This window comes from Neophocaena asiaeorientalis, unplaced genomic scaffold (assembly GCF_003031525.2).
Source record: "Neophocaena asiaeorientalis asiaeorientalis breed wild unplaced genomic scaffold, Neophocaena_asiaeorientalis_V1.1 scaffold82, whole genome shotgun sequence".
In the NCBI taxonomy this organism is placed as follows: Eukaryota; Metazoa; Chordata; class Mammalia; order Artiodactyla; family Phocoenidae; genus Neophocaena; species Neophocaena asiaeorientalis.
Genome location: NW_020173068.1, coordinates 5006825 through 5024071, shown reverse-complemented (window position 1 = coordinate 5024071; position 17247 = coordinate 5006825).

Below are 17247 nucleotides of genomic sequence, written 5' to 3'. Positions count from 1 at the left end.
GTGTGTGTGTACTTGTACCCACTACACAGAAAGGTAATCCAGCACAGCAGCCCCACGTGTGGGCTCCCTCTGCATTTACCAGGCCACTTCCCTCCAGCCACAGGCAGACACATCTGAACATCTGGACTGGGCTTGTTCCCTTCTGGAAGGACAAACTCTTGTCCTGGGATACTGGCAGATATGAAAGTTCTGAAAAGCACTAACCACCAAGCTGCCAAAGTACCTGGATCTCCCTGAGTTCCATCAGCTGCAAATTTTCGGCCCAGTGAGAACATCAGCCCATCACTTTACAAAGAGGGTGCTGACAACACGAGGAATTCTGTAGTCCTCCAGCCCTGGTCCATCATGAAACTGAAAAATCACCCTAAACTCATGATTTTAAAACTCACTCAACACCAAGAGTGTGCCTAACCCGAGATCCTGTACCTCTCAAAGGCTGAGGTGGAGGCACTTGCCATGCTGTTGGACCAAGAGGAGTTTCAGATTTAGTGAGGACCATCTCAGGTGAAATTTCCAAGTATCTGAGCCTGGAGGTGGGACAGCTGGCAGGAGTGCTGGTCTGAGACAAAGAAGTCAGTCCCACGGCAAGTTTTCTGGGAAGGAGAACTTGCCCCAAACCACCCCCCACCCCCCAGTCAGGAAGCTTGGGGCTGCAGTAAGAAAGCACGACAGGCCCCTCTGGGTTGCAGGCCCCACGTGGCTGGAGGAGAGGAAGGAGGGGAAGCAGCTTCTCCCAGCCCCACCTCCCTTGCTCCTCCCCTTCGCCCCCTGCAGCTCCCAGATACCCTCCTCCCCTCCTAGCCAACATTGCAAGGGGTGGAGGTATTGCTTATGGCTTTAAGGAGTGGGATGCAGCCAGCCCCAGCCCTGGGCCCTTTGTCTCAGCCTTCTCCACCCCAATGGGGAAAGGGAAAGGATCTCACTTAGCTCTACACCTTCAAGGTAGGCCCCAAACTTGGGTGGGGGTGTAAAAATGGCCCCAACCCATAAAACAAAAACATGTTGCTTTCAAAAAGGAACAAAGGCACTCCTTCCTGCCAACTCCCAAATTGAAGACAATGATTTGGAAAAGCTTTCACAGCTCAGAGGAATACCTTGGTGGAGGAAGGCAGGAAAGGAGGGGCCAGTGGAGGTGCCTCCTTTCATCCCCAATTCTCATTAATGGCCACCCTAAAAAGAGGGGCTAGCGGTTAATTAGTACAATGTCAACATTCACCACCTGCTATGCCAAGCACTATCGCATTGAGTCCTAACCCAAGCCTAATGTGATAGGGGCTATTACCCCTGTCAGACATCTGAGGAAACACTGAGGGTTAGAGGTTAAATCATGTAAAAACTAGTTTCACTCTTACACAAATTGGGGTTATCAGCACGATTGTTCCTATTTCACAGATGTAATAACTAAGGAACACAGGGCAACAGATTTACAGGGACAGATTTAAACACATGCCAAAGACCTATGCATTCCCCTAAAAGAGGGCAGTCTGCTTAGACCACACACTAGATAATGATGCCAAGCCTTTATTGAGGGATTACTGTATGCCAGCCCTATAAAATAGGTAGCGTCATCTCAACGCTGGAAGAATTAAGTCTGCACCTGGGGATTCCAATGGCTGGGGTGCAAGAAGTCACAGCAGTCCTGGAGGCGGAGGGCAGAGGCAGGTCGGCGTCCTGGGCCCTGGAAGCAAGGGCCCCACCAGGGATACCAAAAACAGTTACCACCAGTTCACCAAAACTCACAGCATCCAGAAATCAGGAGGCGCAAAGTCAGAAATCATAGTCTTGTCCTTAATTCTCTTTAATTCATACACATCTCAGCTTGAGGGGATGGGGAAGCACAACCGCCCAGCCAGCCTCTTTCAGCCCAGATAAGGGAAGGAGGCCAAGTGGAGGCCCAGGCCTGGGGCTGGGCCCAGAACTCCTGCAGCCCTTCCCTGCCACAGGTGCGTGACTCCAACGGGAAAACCCAGGCCCAAAAGCAACTCTCTGTTGCTAACTTGCTAAATTGGCCGGCTCTTTCCCAATTTCCACTTTCTCCCCTGTGAAGTGGGGCTCAACACCCACCCTCCCTCGCCGAACAATCACACGGGCACGGAGGTACGGCTGGAAGTTTTCAGGCTCAGTTTGCAAGTCTGGGAAGTGGGACCAGCCTGACTCTGGAAGAGGGGAAAATAGAAAGTGAGCCCCCAGGGCAGGCAGCGTGGCCGGGGCAGGGAAGCGCCGCCCCGGACCGGCGCCTCCCGGGCCAGGTGTGCACAGGGAGAAGGCAGCCTCTCCCGAGGGCATCTCGGCAGCCCCGCAGCGCCTCGCTCTCCGTAGCTCATCTAGGGAGTACCCCGCGAGCCCGCCCCTCTGGCACACGCCCCCGAGAAGCGCGCACACCCCGGCCCACCTGTTCGCCCGCACCCATCCACAAGCTCTCTCCTAGCCCTGGGACGGAAAAGAAAAAGAAAAAAAAAAAAAGTCCCTCAGAAGAACCCCCAGGTACAAGTCATAAAGGACGGACGCTCACCTCTTTGGCCGAACTCTCTTCTATTCCGTGCCCCTCCCCAAGGAGGCTCCCTCTCAAGCCGAGGCCAGGTAAGAATACCCCTCCCCATTAACTCCACTTCTCTCCAATGGGAGACCTCCTCCCCTCGGCTGTAGACCCCAGGAAGGCCGCCCATCGCCCTCCCTGGGGACGAACCTCTTTGCTCCTCTGCGTCTCGGGAACACAGCAAGTATCCCTTCCACTCGTATCGCTGTAAGACACATGCTCCCCGCCCATTTTATCCTCCTTGCCCGTTTCCCCCAAGTAGGATCAGGGACTTCTCCTCCCCAAGCATGCCTGGTCTCCAGCCGGATGGGAGCCGCCTCCACAGGAGGTCCCGGAACGGGATTCCCTCTTTTTTTTGGCAGCTGGAGTGGGTGGGGAGGGGGCGGTGCCGAGTCCCCTTGTAACCCCGGCCCGATACTCGCCCCGCCCCCGCCCGGGGGCGCCCCCGCCGCAGCCACTCAGAGCCGGGCCTCGGGCGCGGAGGGCGGGGGGCGGGGACGAGGGAAATTTGAAATCACTCCGGAGCCACCCCTCCGCTCCTCCTCCACAGGCGCCGCCTCCCGCCCCCCCGGCAGGTTAAATCACCCCCGGGATAACAGGTCTTCAAGGGGACCCCGCAGACGTCCCGCAACCCTCAAGACTCCTCCCAGGGCCCGTCTTCCCCTCCCCCCACTCCGACCACGGACACAGACGCGCAGGTCTGGATGTGGGGGCCCAGAGAAGGAAGAGCCCCCACCGGAGTCACACAGCAGCTGGGTCTCCCCTTTACCCCCACTCCAGCCACAGTGCCACCTGGGCCCTGCGGTGTCCCCGGGGGTCAGTCACCCCGCTCTGGACCCTCGGACTAGTCCTTCCTCCCTCCCTCCTACCCCGCTGGCCCTTTGTCGGCCATCTTGAGGGGAGGGGAGGGAGAGCAGAGGAGCGAAGACAGGTCCCTGGCTGGGTTCTGGGGTACAGCTGGCATCACCCGAAGGAGAAGCCCCAGTCTGTTAGAGGTCTCGACGGCCTCTGCCCTTAAAGGGGCATTGAACTATTGGAAAACAGCACTTCCTGATATTTCTCATACCTGGTATTTACGCTGACAGTATTTATTTGTTTACCTGCATATTGTGTGTCTCCAGGTATGAGACTGTGAGGGCAAGGTCTCAGTGTGTCGCAGCACACAGTTAGATGATGAATAAATGTTGAATGAATGAAAGAACAAATGAATGATGACAAGATGGCCCACAAAGACCCTCGGTGAGCAGGCTCCAGCCTGCCTTCCCAGGTGGCTCCTAGCCTCGCCCCTCCCTCACTTCATCTAATCTCACCTCCTTGCTCTTCCTCAAATACATCAAGCATGTTTCTGGATGTTCTATGCCCAGATCTCTGCACCATTCAGTTTTCTCCCAAAATGTCACCTTCTGGAAAGATTTTTCTGACCAACCTGCCTGAACAGTCTTCCCTCCTTCACTCCTATTTCATTCGCTTTGTAGCACGTATAGCCATTTGAAATTGCTTTGCATATTTCCTTGTTTACATCTTTCTTACTCTTGTTTTACACACACACACACACACACACACACACACACACACTGTGAACTCTACTCCATGAGGGCAGAAACCGCATCTGTCTGTCCTGTTCCAAGCTCTGTTTCTAGTGCCTACAAGGAGGAGTTCAATACAAGTTTGTTGAATGAATGAACACGGGTTTCCTGACTCCTGGGCTCCGAAAACCACAGCTTTTTCCCTTCGTCTCTTACCAGGTATTTGCAAATAAGTAAATGGTAAATTCTCTGGAAGCGGCAAATGTTTCTAAACTTACTGGATCTTGTTCTACCTAGGAACCCAGAGAGAGGCTAAGGAGATTCGAAAGTGAAATGGGCTCAGCAACCAGGAAAGCCTCATGTGAATGAGTGGCAGGAACTCCTTGACCTTCTGGCACAAACATCCAAAATTGGGTTCCAGTCAGTTGGTGCAGGAAGAAGATCTCTCAAGAGGGCCTGTGGCTTGTGCCCACCATCTGTGGTAAGTCTTCAGAGGAAAGAAATTATATGAAGTTCGTGGGCCTGTGGAGAGGGCTGCTGGGTCTCTGTTTTCTGATCCATAAGCTAAGACTTGCCACATGGCAAAGGATGTCTGTGTACCACCAGGAATGCCTGGAAGGTGTAGTTAAGATGCCAAAGAGTAGGGCTTGGGGGGACATGGCAGGCATTTCTAGGGACAGCAGACCACCTAACTCCAGGAAGAAAATCATATAAGGTCTGAATAAGCAAATGGTCTCTGTCCTGTCATTTGGAAAGGAGGTGAAAGAAAAATGGCATGTTTCCCCATGGCACAGGACTTTATAGTTTGCAAAGTTCCTTGGTCATATTTACCACCTCATTTGAGCCTCTCAGCCACTCCACGAGGAGCCAGGGCAAGGAGAATTGGGGGCCCCATTTCAGATGAGGGGACTGAGGCCCACAGAAGAGAAGGGTTTGTGCAAAGTGAGTCAGCCATGCAGCCTGACCTTGATTGAGCATCTGCTATGTGGCAGCTACCTGGCTAGGAATTCAGACAGGAAGGTTCAGAGCTTACACGCTGGTTAGGGAGTGTCAGGCAAGAAACACAAATAAACAAACAAGAGAAAGTCAGTTGTGGATAAATCTGGGAAGAAGATATTGTAAAATGGAGACTGGAAAGACAGCCTGGGGAAGACCCAGGTCAGGATCCAGCCTGGCATGTGGGAGGGACAGCCAGGGGGCCAGTGTGGCCAGAGCACAGGAAGTAAGGAGGGAAAAAATAACAGGGTGGCCATGTCCTGTGAGACCTGGCAAGCCATGGCGGGGATGTCACCATGTGAGCCATGTTCTGACTCAGATGTTTAAAACAGACCTGAGTAGGGAGGTGGATGGGGAGAAGTCTGGTGCCTGATCTGGAAGACTACGGATGGTGGTGGGAGCAGAGGAGGTGGAGAGAAGTGACTGGATTTGGGGTAGATTGTAGAGGATGAGCCAAGTGGTATTGCTGGCTCCAGTGGGTAAAGGGAAGAGTGACATCAAGGATGACCCCTGGGGTTTTAGCCTGAGCACCAGCGCGAAGGGTGGTATATTTACCTAAATGAGGAAGGCTTGCAGACTGTGGATTTGGAGGGGAGCACAGTGGGTCTGCCTTGGCCGTGTGAATGTGGAGTCACAGCATGGGCTGGGTTGGCACCCAGGTCCCCCAACTCTCTGTCCAGTGCTCTTCACACTGTCTCTGTGGTAGGGTGTGCCATATACATCTCCCACACCACACCCTCACCCCCAGCATCCATTCTCAGAGGGACTGGCCCCATATCCAAGAGGGGGACCTTTCACCAGATACTGTGATTTGAATCCAGCCTCTAAGATCATATGAATCTGATAAATGTCACTTGGTCTCTCCGAACCTCAGTTTTCCTCAGCCGCAGAGAGAGAAGACTTCAGGGGATTGCTGCTGGGACCACTGAATGCATTTAAATGAACACATTGATACTGGATTACCCAGTTAGGCAGACAAGGCTTTGGTCCCCAGTGAAATATTTTTAAGAAAGATTTTGCTTTTTATTCTCCCAGACCCCCAAGATTTTGCTTTTTGATATTTAAAATATATATATAGATGTTACTACATGCACACAAACTTTTTTTTCTAGATTTCAGATTTTCCTCTGGTTGCATACAGGTGCAACAGTGCTTACTTAAAAATTTATTGTAACAGATCACAATCATTATGTGATGGCAATCAATATTTATTAAGGAAACGACAAAAATTCTGTGCTTAAAGGACATTTGCTCTGTCGTCAAAAAACCATAGATAAGAGCATGTTCCTGCTCTTAGGAAATAAACACGAAAGTATTGAGGCATAAAGGGGCACAATGTCACCAATTTGCCCTTCTATGGTTCAGAAACAATAATATGCATGTATATGGGAGAGGGAGAATGGAAAGCAAATGGGGCAAAAATGTAAGCAAATGGAGAATATGGTTAAAAAGACATTCATGAGTTCCTTGTGCTAGTCTTACAACTCCTCTGTAAATTAGAGATTATCTCAAATAAAAAGATTATCTCCCCCCCAAAAGGTTAGCATTAAAAAGAAAAAACACAGACATACAGACATCCTTGATGCCCTCGTGCTAATAAGTCAACACATTGATGGACTTTTGCCTGTGTTATGATTAAATATTATATTTGTATAGAATTATACCATCATCTTTTCAGCTTTTAGAGCAGCTACAGGTTTTTAATAACACTTGAAAAGTGCCTGATGAGCAGTTAACTTCTCCATATATGGTCAGTATTTTTATGAGCAAGTGACTTCACCTCTCTGTGCCTCAATTTCTTCACCTGTAAAATGAAGGTAGTAATAGTACCACGTTGTAGGGTTGTTGTGAGAATTATATGAGTTAATACATGTGAGGCCAACTACTGAGCCCACATGTCACAACTACTGAGCCCGCACGCCTAGAGCCCATGCTCCGCAACAACAGAAGCCACCACAATGAGAAGCCCGCCGCAAATAAGAGTAACCCCCCTCCTCGCAACTAAAGAAAGCCCGCGCGCAGCAATGAAGACCCAATGCAGCCAAAAAATTTTTCTAAAAAGAAAAAAATAAATGTGAGGCATTTTGAACAGTGCCTGGCACATGGAAACCACCATAAAAGTGCTTGTTAAATTAAAAAAATACATTGTTATTGGTAACGAGTACTTATTTCACCACGCTCCTGTCCGTCCCAGCTCACGGCAGGTGCAGAGATGAACATTCTCCCTGCCTTCTCAGGGACATAACCCTGTCCCTTGGGTTCCCAGCTGCTGAGGCCAGCCCAGTTCACCTCAACAAGCCACGTCTAGCATAATGAGCTCCACTTTACAGCCGAGGAGACTGAGGCTCTGCACGGTGAGGCGGTTTGTCTGAGCCTCAGCTGGTTGGTGGCAGCTCAGGGACTAGACTCCTGGCTCGACCCCCACTACCTGTGACCCCCCCCACTCCACGTATACTATGCTAAGGAGTTTGATCCTCTGTCGTCTTCCCCTTCTAATTGGAATAATAATAATAATAGTGATGCCTACTTCCCGGAGTGACTGCAGGGATTCGCAGAGCCCATGTATGTGAAAGAACCCCATTGTAAGGTACTCAGTCTTAATTGCAGTGTCATTATAGGCCACGTTCATTTGCAAAGTGGGTTCCTCACCTTTCATTTTCAACAGGAACACCCAGACTCCTTTCTGCCCCAGTTGACGATGGAAGGAATTCTTTTCTGCTTTTTTAAATCCCCAAATGGGCCATTGAAATCGTTGCTTTAAATATACCTGCTTAGATGAGTACACAGCATCTGGCCAGGTATTATTCTTTATAATAATAATTACTAAATAAGCGTCTCAGGGGGAGTTCCCTAGCGGTTCAGTGGTTAGGGCTCTGCGCTTTCACTGCCAAGGGCCTGGACTGAATCCCTGGTCGGGGAACTAAGATCCCACAAGCCGCGTGGTGTGGCAAAAAAATAATAAATAATCACATTAACAGTAGCTATTGTATCGAGAAAATAACCGTGTGCCAGACGCTGAGCTGGGGGTTTTACACGTATTACACATGGAGTTTCATAGCAGTCTTATGAAGTAGGAAGGAGTGGTATCTGCATTTTACACATGGGGAAACTGAGGTTCACAAGTAGAGCGATTGTCCAAAGTCATACTTCCAGGAAGTGTGTTGCAAACTCGTATTAAGTGCCAAGCTATGGTCTTAACCACTTTGCTACCCCATAAAAGGCTTAGCACGGTGCCTGGTAAGTGCTCCTTAAATATTAGCTATTGTTAGTATTCTTATTACTGAGTAGGAGGCCCTTTACTTAGGAAAATGAGGCTCAGAAAGAAGCAGTAACTTGCCCAAGGTTACACAGCAAGTCACTGGTGGGCAGGAGGTTGGATCCTGAGTCTCCTTAGGTCCTAGAGCCCTTTGCTCAATGCACAGCTCCAGGACTTTCCTTTGCCTGGGGAGGTGAATCTGCCCCATCTTCTGAGCCAGGAAAATATCCTGCAGCTTTGCTGCTGACATCTCCCTTCTCTCCCTCCTTGTCCTCCTCCAAAAAAGGGAAGTGCCCTGGAGTGGGGATGGGGGTTGGGATAAGAAGTGGGGGATACCCTGCCTCCTTGTCCTGACAGCCCACCCTCTCCATCCCCTGCAAAGCCAGCTTAGAAATTCTTTCCTTGTTACCCTCACTGAATAGGATGCCTTGGAGGAGGAGGGGTGTGGATATTTATTGAATCTATTGTAGTAGGACTGGGGATAAAACAGAGAACAAAAACAGACTCCTTCCTGGTCCTGCCCTCCTGGAGCTTACAATTGAGTGAGTAAGAGAAACAGACATTAATTAAATTTCTCTCATGAGAAATTATGAGATTACAGTTGTGTTAAATGCTAAGAAGACAGGCACAGGGTATAATAAGAGGAAGGAGTTTCAGTGACGGGGTCTGAGAAAACCGCCCTGGGAAAGTGGTGGCCAAGCAACGATCTGAGGGAACACAGCAGTTAGGAGGCTACAGGAGAGGAAAGTGTTTGGGGGAGTGAGACCAGCGCTTGCTAATGTCCTAGAGCACAGGGAACCTGGTCCACACAAGGAACTGAGGGGATGCCCACGTGGCTGGAGCAGTGGAGAGGAGGCTGGAATCTGGTGAAGAAAGCAGGGCCAGGTCATGCGGTGTCATTGGAAGGTTTTCAGCAGGCAGGTTAGTAATGTGATCATATATGAATGAAGCATTTTGCATGGTGTCTGGCACAGTGGGAGCTAGCAGAAAGCAAGAAAGCCTTCCCTTGGTAGGGGAGGGATAAATTGGGAGATTGGGACTGACATATACACACTACTATATGTAAAACAGATAACTTAATAAGAACCTGCTGTATAGCACAGGGAGCTCTACTCAATACTCTGTAATGGCCTACATGGGAAAAGAATCTAAAAACAAAACAAAGAGTGGGTATATGTATAACTGACTCACTTTGCTGTACACCTAAAACTAATACAACATTGTAAATCAACTATACTTCAATCAAAATTTTAAAAGAAAGCCCTCCCTTCATTCTGCAATAGTCTTTGGATCCAGATAACATTTTATCCCCATTTCGCCAGACATCAAATGAATGAATGTTCAAGTTATTCATTAGTAGTAGGAGCAACGATAACATTACTCCTAACTTGCCTCCCCTGAATTACCCAAGACGATGAGTCTTAAAGGGTATAGATGTGATTTAGGAAACGTAGCCCTACTGTCCACTGCCCTGAAACACACCCCTCATAGTGGCCCTTGTGAAAAGAAACTCCCGCAGAATTGTCCATAATTGGTCTTTGTGGCTTTTGACTGGGAGCCCAGGCCTAAACCACTGATGGCTTTCTCCATCCTGAGCCTTAAAACAGATCGGGGGACTTCCCCGGTGGTCCAGTGGTAAAGAATTCGCCTTACAATGCAAGGACACGGGTTTGATCCCTGGTCGGGGAGCTAGGATCCCACATGCCGTGGAGCAACTAAACCCACGCACCACGACCAGAGAGCCTGCAAGCCTCAACTAAGACCTGATGCAGCCAAAAATAAAAATGAAATAAATAAATAATAAATCTTTAAAAAAAAAAAGAAAAACAGATCCGGTGCCTTACTCTTTAGAGAGTGCCCCACGGCCCCTCCAAGTTTTGTGATGATCATGAAATGAGGTAACATTGATTTTGATTCATCCACAGTTGATAGGTTTCTAGTGTTAGGAAGCTCTTTGTAAAAGTCTTGTTTTGGCCGCTTGTTACCTGGCCTGACGAGCTTACCTGTCTGAGCTTCACTCCCTCCATCTATGAAACAGGGGCTGGTGAGGATTGAAGGGGATGATGCAGAGCCTCACATATGTCCTTACACACAGCAGCACAGACTTCAGCCTCGAGTCCTCCCTGAAGAAGCGTCAACTGAGATGGTAGTAGTGATGGGGACAGGGAATACAGGTGCCAAGGAACAAGGCCATGTTCACTGTTTGCAAGTTCCAGGCCTTAGTGCCCATTCCAGCTGCATTCTGGGGCCTCCAGGAGATGTCTGTCCTCCCCCAACCGCTGTCCAGGTTCCAGGGTTGCCACCTGAAGTTCCCATTTGTTTGCTACTACCAGACAGATGCCTAGGGGTCCTGTTGAATTATAAAGCGTTAGTCCCCCTACCCAACTACCCTCAAGCCTCTGCTTAGAACTCGTACACAGGTTGCCCTCAGAGCAAAAACCAAAGTCCCGGAGGTAGGGTGAAGGCCATGTTATGTTGTGTGTGTATCACATTTTGCCCTTTCCTTGGTCAACCCAAGGGAAAATGGCTATGTCAGCACTTATGACTCTGTCATTCTTTTGAAACTGTTTCACAGAATTCCACAGTATGAATGAACTGCAAGTTATTTAACAGTTTATCCTGTTAGTGGACAATGAGTGTGTTTGCAACTTTTCCCCATTATAATCCATTACAATTTTTTTTTTTTTTTTTTTTTGGCTGAGCTGCACTGCTTGCAGGACCTCAGTTCTTCAACCAGGGACTGAACCTGGGCCCCAGCAGTGAAAGCCCAGAATCCTAACTGCTAGGCCACCAGGGAACTCCCAGATATTTTCAGTTTTAAGAGTTACTGTTAAATTGTCCCAGGTGACTATATAACAATTAATTATTTTTATAATTTTCCAACATTTTATTATGAAAACATTCAGCAAAGTTGAAAGAAATTATGAGGAACACTCTTATACCCACCACCCAAGTTACACATCTATCCATTTATTCATCCATCCATCCATCTTATTTTTTGAAATATTTCAAAGTAAATTGCAGACATCAATACACTTCCCTTTAGACATTTCAACATGCATATCACTAAAGTTTAATGTTTGTTTACAGTTTTTTTGTCTTCAAGGTAAATTTTACATACAAAGGTACACACAAATCTTAGATGTACATTTGTTAAACCTTCACACACACACACGCACATATACACACACGCCTGTGTAACCCAAACCCCTGTCAAGATATAGAACATCACCATCACCCGAGAAAGTTCTCTGGTGTCCCTTCGAGCTTTATATTTTTTTAAGGAGAAGGAAACAAAAATACTACCTGTACACTCACGTATTTTTTTTCTCCATATTTTAGTGGGAGAAAAAAATATCCTACCTCCTCTCCAATGCCTAAAGGAATTTATTTCTTCCTGGCCAGATGAGTTCCATTCCTTCTCTGAGTTCCAATAAACAATTAACTGCTCGTTCTCTGGGATACACATATTTAGGCCTTGAGCTACCTGAGAGCAAGGACCCTATTTACCCACAGTAGGTGCTCTGACTCATTATTCTCTTTCTCCCACTCTCAGACCAGCAAGTACCCCGGGGCTTTCCCTTATGTTTGGAAGCTCAGGCTTGACTCCTGAGGTGGGGTAAGAAGGTCGGCAGCCTGGGGCTCTGGTCTTAGTCTCCCATTAACCCACTGAGTGACCTCGTGCAAGGGTCTTCCCCTCTCTGGGCACTTGCTTCCTCCACTGAAGGCAGATGGTAGAGCGTGGAACGGGGCCAAAAACTTTAGTGTCATTCTTGCCTCCTTTGTCTCATGCTTCCACACTGGATCTAGCAGGAAATCTGACAGTTCTTCCCTCAAATCATATCCAAAACCTGACCCTCACCATTCTTGCATTGCCACCACCTTGGTACAAGCTAGCAAGCTACCGTCCTCCTCACTGGAAGACTACACCAGGCTCCTTCCTAGGCTCCTGGCTTCCAACTTGCCCCCTGTGTTCTCCTCTGAAGCAGCCAGAAGGGTCTCTGCAACACTTAGGGCAGACCACCCTCCGTCTCTGTTCAAAGCCCTCCCATGACTCCCCATCTCAGGGCAAAAACCAAAGTGCTTCTGATGGCCCACAAGGGCCCCCATGATCTTGACCCAATCCGACCTTGACTTCACCTTGCATCGTCCTTGCAGCTCTCACCACACTGGCCTCATGGCTTTCCTGGAACACACCAAGCATACTCTGACTTCAGGGCCTTTGCAGTTTCTCTCCCCATGCCTGGAATTCTTCCCCCAGACAGTTGCGTGGCTTAGTTTTTCATTTTTTTTCAGGTCTTTGCTCAAATGTCACTTTATTAAAGATGCCTTCCTTCACTGCCACCATTAACAGAGCAAACCTCCACCTTCCTCCACAAGCACTCCGCACCTCCCTTCCACCTGACATCATCCAATCTGCTATGTATTCACCTCCTTATTATTGTCTGTCTACCCGACTAGGGTGTAAGCTCCATGAGGGACAGCTTATTTGTCTGCTTGACTACTGCTATATTTTGTTCCTGATGCACCTAGAACAGGGCCTAGCTCCTAGTACGTGCTCAGGAAATATTTCTTGGTTAAGTCAAGAACAGGGGTTTGGGACATACCTCTAGCACATTTTCTCTAAGGCTTGGATTCCTCCCTTAAAAGGGGTCCCGGGACTTCCCTGGTGGTGCAGTGGTTAAGAATCAGCCTGCCAATGCAGGGGACACGGGTTCGAGCCCTGGTCCAGGAAGATCCCACATGCCACGGAGCAACTAAGCCCATGCGCCACACCTACTGAGCCTGCCCTCCAGAGACCGCATGCCACAACTACTGAGCCAGTGAGCCACAACTACTGAAGCCCGCTCACCTAGAGCCCATGCTCCACAACAAGAGAAGCCACCGCAATGTGAAGCCCACACACCGCAACAAGAGAAAGCCCGCGTGCAACAACAAAGACCCAATGCAGCCAAAAATAAATAAATAAATATATTTTTTTTAAAAAAAAGAGGGCGGGGGTCCCAATGTTTTCCTCATTGTGGAAGTGAGACGGTACATGGACGCCTGTTATAGAGTACTGCCCACAGGTTGAAGAGGGAGAGGTCCTGTGGCTTAGGGCACTGGCTTCAGACACCTGTGTGACCTCGGGCAGGCCACTCAAGTTCCCTGGCCCTGCTGATCTCTGCTTCAGAAGTTTATTGAGGGTTAAACAAGAAGCCATGTGGAAAGTGTTTAACACAGTGCCTGATATGTAGTAATAATAACAACTGTTATTGCTGCTGAGGGACTGGAAAGGAAGGATTCTACTTCCTGAGTTTGCTCTGCATCTGGACTCCGCCTCCTCTTTTGTTTCAGGATAGCATAGAGGGGATGGATTCCCCCATGTCCAGACCTTCCCTGATCTCTTCTTGGCAGGCCCTCTCCCTCCAAGCTGCAGGAAGTCCATATACACAACATGCCAATAACTCTGCCTGCGGGCTGGGCTTTGGAAAATGACTGTGAGTTGTGCTGACCTGGGGAGTAGTGGGAGAAGGCTGGGTGACATGCTTAAGACCCCAGGGCTTTCCCCCTGGGTTGTTTAGTTCATATGTTCAAGGCCTGATGACTCGGCTTAACCTCCATTCATCTCTCAGGTCTACTCATGCCTGGCTTCCTCTACCCCTACCCCCACTGAACCTGCTCACAAGCCCCCACTCTCTTCCTAGCATTTATCGCTTTGTAATGTCTTTGAGTGACTCTTCAGATACGGCGTATCTCCTCCATCAGATTGGGAGCTGCACAGGGGTGGAACAGTAGCCTGTCTTGTTCACTGTTGTGTCCCCGGCACCTAGCACAGGGCCTGGCACATATTAGGTGCTCAATAAGTATCTGCTGTCTGAAGGAGTCAATGGACTCCTCCAGCCTTCAGATGATCAAAATGGTCTAGAAGAGAAAGTTCCCCCAGGGAACTCCTGCAAGGTTACCCCTAGGTTGTGTTCACAAACACCCAGCAGCAATTTGCATTGCAGTCCTAAATCAGGGCCCAGAGCAGGCATTCACTTTATAATAGTCCTGAGGAGAAAAACAAAGCAGACAATAGGGATCCAAGCCCTCATTTTCTCAGGCAAAGTGAATCCCACCTTGAATTTGAAATAAGGGGTGAGATTCCCAAAAGGTGGAGGCATTATCACCCCCACCCTCAAAACTAGGAACTGCCAAAGGGCCCTTTAAAAAGCAAATTTCTAGAGGGGACGGTGTAAATGTCCATTGGAGCTTAGGCCAAGGATCTTAAACAGGCTTAAACTTTACCCCAGGAATTCCACTTCTCAAATTTGTCTCAAGGAAAAATCTTGAGATCTGGAGAAATATTTTTGAACAGACAAGCAAGTACATCACCACATCCCATACAAAACTCAGAGAATAGGAACTGTCTTAGGAGTCTAACAATAGAGGATTGTTTACATTCATTTACATGTATAAGGATTAAAAACTAAAAGTGGAATTGACTCCTTTCCCCTGGCTGCAAACAAGCTCAGAGCCAATTTGAAAACTAATCAGTAATCTCTCCACTGCCCCATGTGTTGGTGAATTTGCTTCCGACCTGGTCCTGATTTACTATCTTTCTTTTTTTAAAATCTTCCTATTTTAAGCATCTCATTTCCTCTGCCCTTAGCAGCCTCCCAACAGAGGAGTTTTTGTCTCTAGTTTACTGCTCTGTACCAGCATCTAGCACGATGATGGGTACATAATAAGTGTTCAATAAAGACGTGTCCCATGAATGGACAAATGTCTCCACAAAGCTGACTTCAAATCTTCTTGGGCATTAAGCAAATCCTCCCCAGATGAAAGGTACTGACCCAGGGAGAATTCCCTGGCGGTCCAGTGGATTAGGATTCGGCGCTTTCACTGCCAGGGTCCGAGTTTGATCCCTGGTCAGCGATCTAAGATCCCGCAAGCCCCGTGGCGTGGCCAAAAAAAAAAAGAGAGAGAAAAAGGTACTGACCCAGCAATTCCATTCTAAGGCCCAGCAACTCCATTCATAAGAGTGCAAGTGTCTGTACAGGGAGGAATGTTTCCTCTAACATTGTTTGTAACAGTGCGAGCATGGGAAAACCCTCAGTGTCCATCAATAGGGGCCTGGTTAAATCAGATAGAATTCATCCAGACTATACAGCTATTGAAAAGGAAATAGCAAGTCTATAACTGCTGATGTGGAGAGAGCTACAAGACATGCTTCTAAGTGAAAAGGCAAGATGCTAAATAGTGTAAACAGTATATATATATGAGTCCATGGTTCAAAATAAATAAATAAATAACATGGAGAAAGAAGTCTAATAGGCCATTCCGGAGTGATCCTGAGAGCACATTTGGGAGGTTCCAACCTCAGTCCTGCCCCTAACCAGCAAGTGACCTTGATTAGCACCTTTCCTCTCTAAGCCCATCCCCCCTTCTATAAAAACAAGGATGAGTTATGACCTCCTGGTGGAGTTACTGAGAGGATTAAGGAAGAAAATGCATGTAAATGTCAGGCACCTCTCTCAGAGTGAGTACTCAAAGATATATGAGTTAAAATAGAAAATCATTTCTCTCATCATAGGATGGGAACAAAGATAATTTAACTTTTTAAAAGAAAACCTTTAAAATGTATTCTGCAAATAAATCAAAATTGACAAAAGAGTTGCAAGAATAATACAAAGAATCCCTGTATATTCTTTACCCAGAGTTACCAGTTGTTAACATTGGCCATATTTGCACTACCCCCTCCTCATTTTTTTCTTGAACCATTTTATCCCTCTTTACCTTATACGTTCAGCATATATTCCTTAAGAAAAAAGACATTCTCTTACATAAATCAAGTACAATGATAAAATTCAGGAAATTAAACATTGATACAATATTATATCCAATCTAAAGTCATGTTCAAATGTCATCAATTGTCCCAATAATGTCTTTTTAAAAAATTGTGGTTAAAAAATATATATATCACATAAAATTTACCATCTTAGCCCTTTCTTTCTTCCTTCCTTCCTTCCTTCCTTTCATTTTTTTTTTTGCCATGCTGTACAGCTTGTGGGATCTTATTTCCCCAACCAGGGATTGAATCCGGGCCCTAGGCAGTGAAAGTGCGGAGTCCTAACCACTAGACAGCCAGGGAATTCCCTTTGCCTAAGTGTACAGTGTACAGTTCAGTAGCGTTAAGGATATTCACATTGCTGTGCCAATAGTACCTTTTATAGCAATTGTTTGCCTCCATCTAGGATCACACATTACATTTACGTAGTCACCTTATCCTTTCAGTTTCTTTTAACCTGGAAAAATTCCTTAGCCTTCCTTTGTTAATGATGTTCATGACATAGGTGTTTTGAAGAGTCTAGGCTAACTGTAATTTTGTGGCTTTTGTTATCTTTTATAATAAAGGAGATAATATTGAAGGTATGATGAGGATAATCACAAATGGAAACATAAAAATATCCACAGTACTTTTCCCCCTAGTTTTTGGTAGAAAGAGTATCTGGAGTTTGTCCCTCCTGCTAAAATGCAGGATCCCAGTGGTGATGGAGATGTTCTGTATCTCTGTATCAAAGTCAATATCCTGGTTGGGAGATTGCACTCTAGCTTTGCAAGATGGGATCTGTGCACAGAGAGAAACTGGGAAAAGGGTACAGGCGCCTCTCTGTATGATTTCTTAAAAGTGTAAGTGTAAATCTACAATTGTCTCAGCATTAAAAGTTTAATTTTTTAAAAGATGCCCTTTGGCATTTCAGAGCCTGAAGTGTCAACAATTCTCCCAGGGAGAACCTAGCCCCTTGGTGAAATTCCCAGTGGGAATCCTCCAGCCTGAGAAAGGACTTCTTAATGAACTCCTTTCACTTGCAGGGGTTGGGGGAGGGGGCCTCCTTTGCCCTCTGCAGGGACATTTTAAAGTGAATGAAGGGAGCAAGGTCCCTCATTAAGGCTGAAATGGGAGCTGC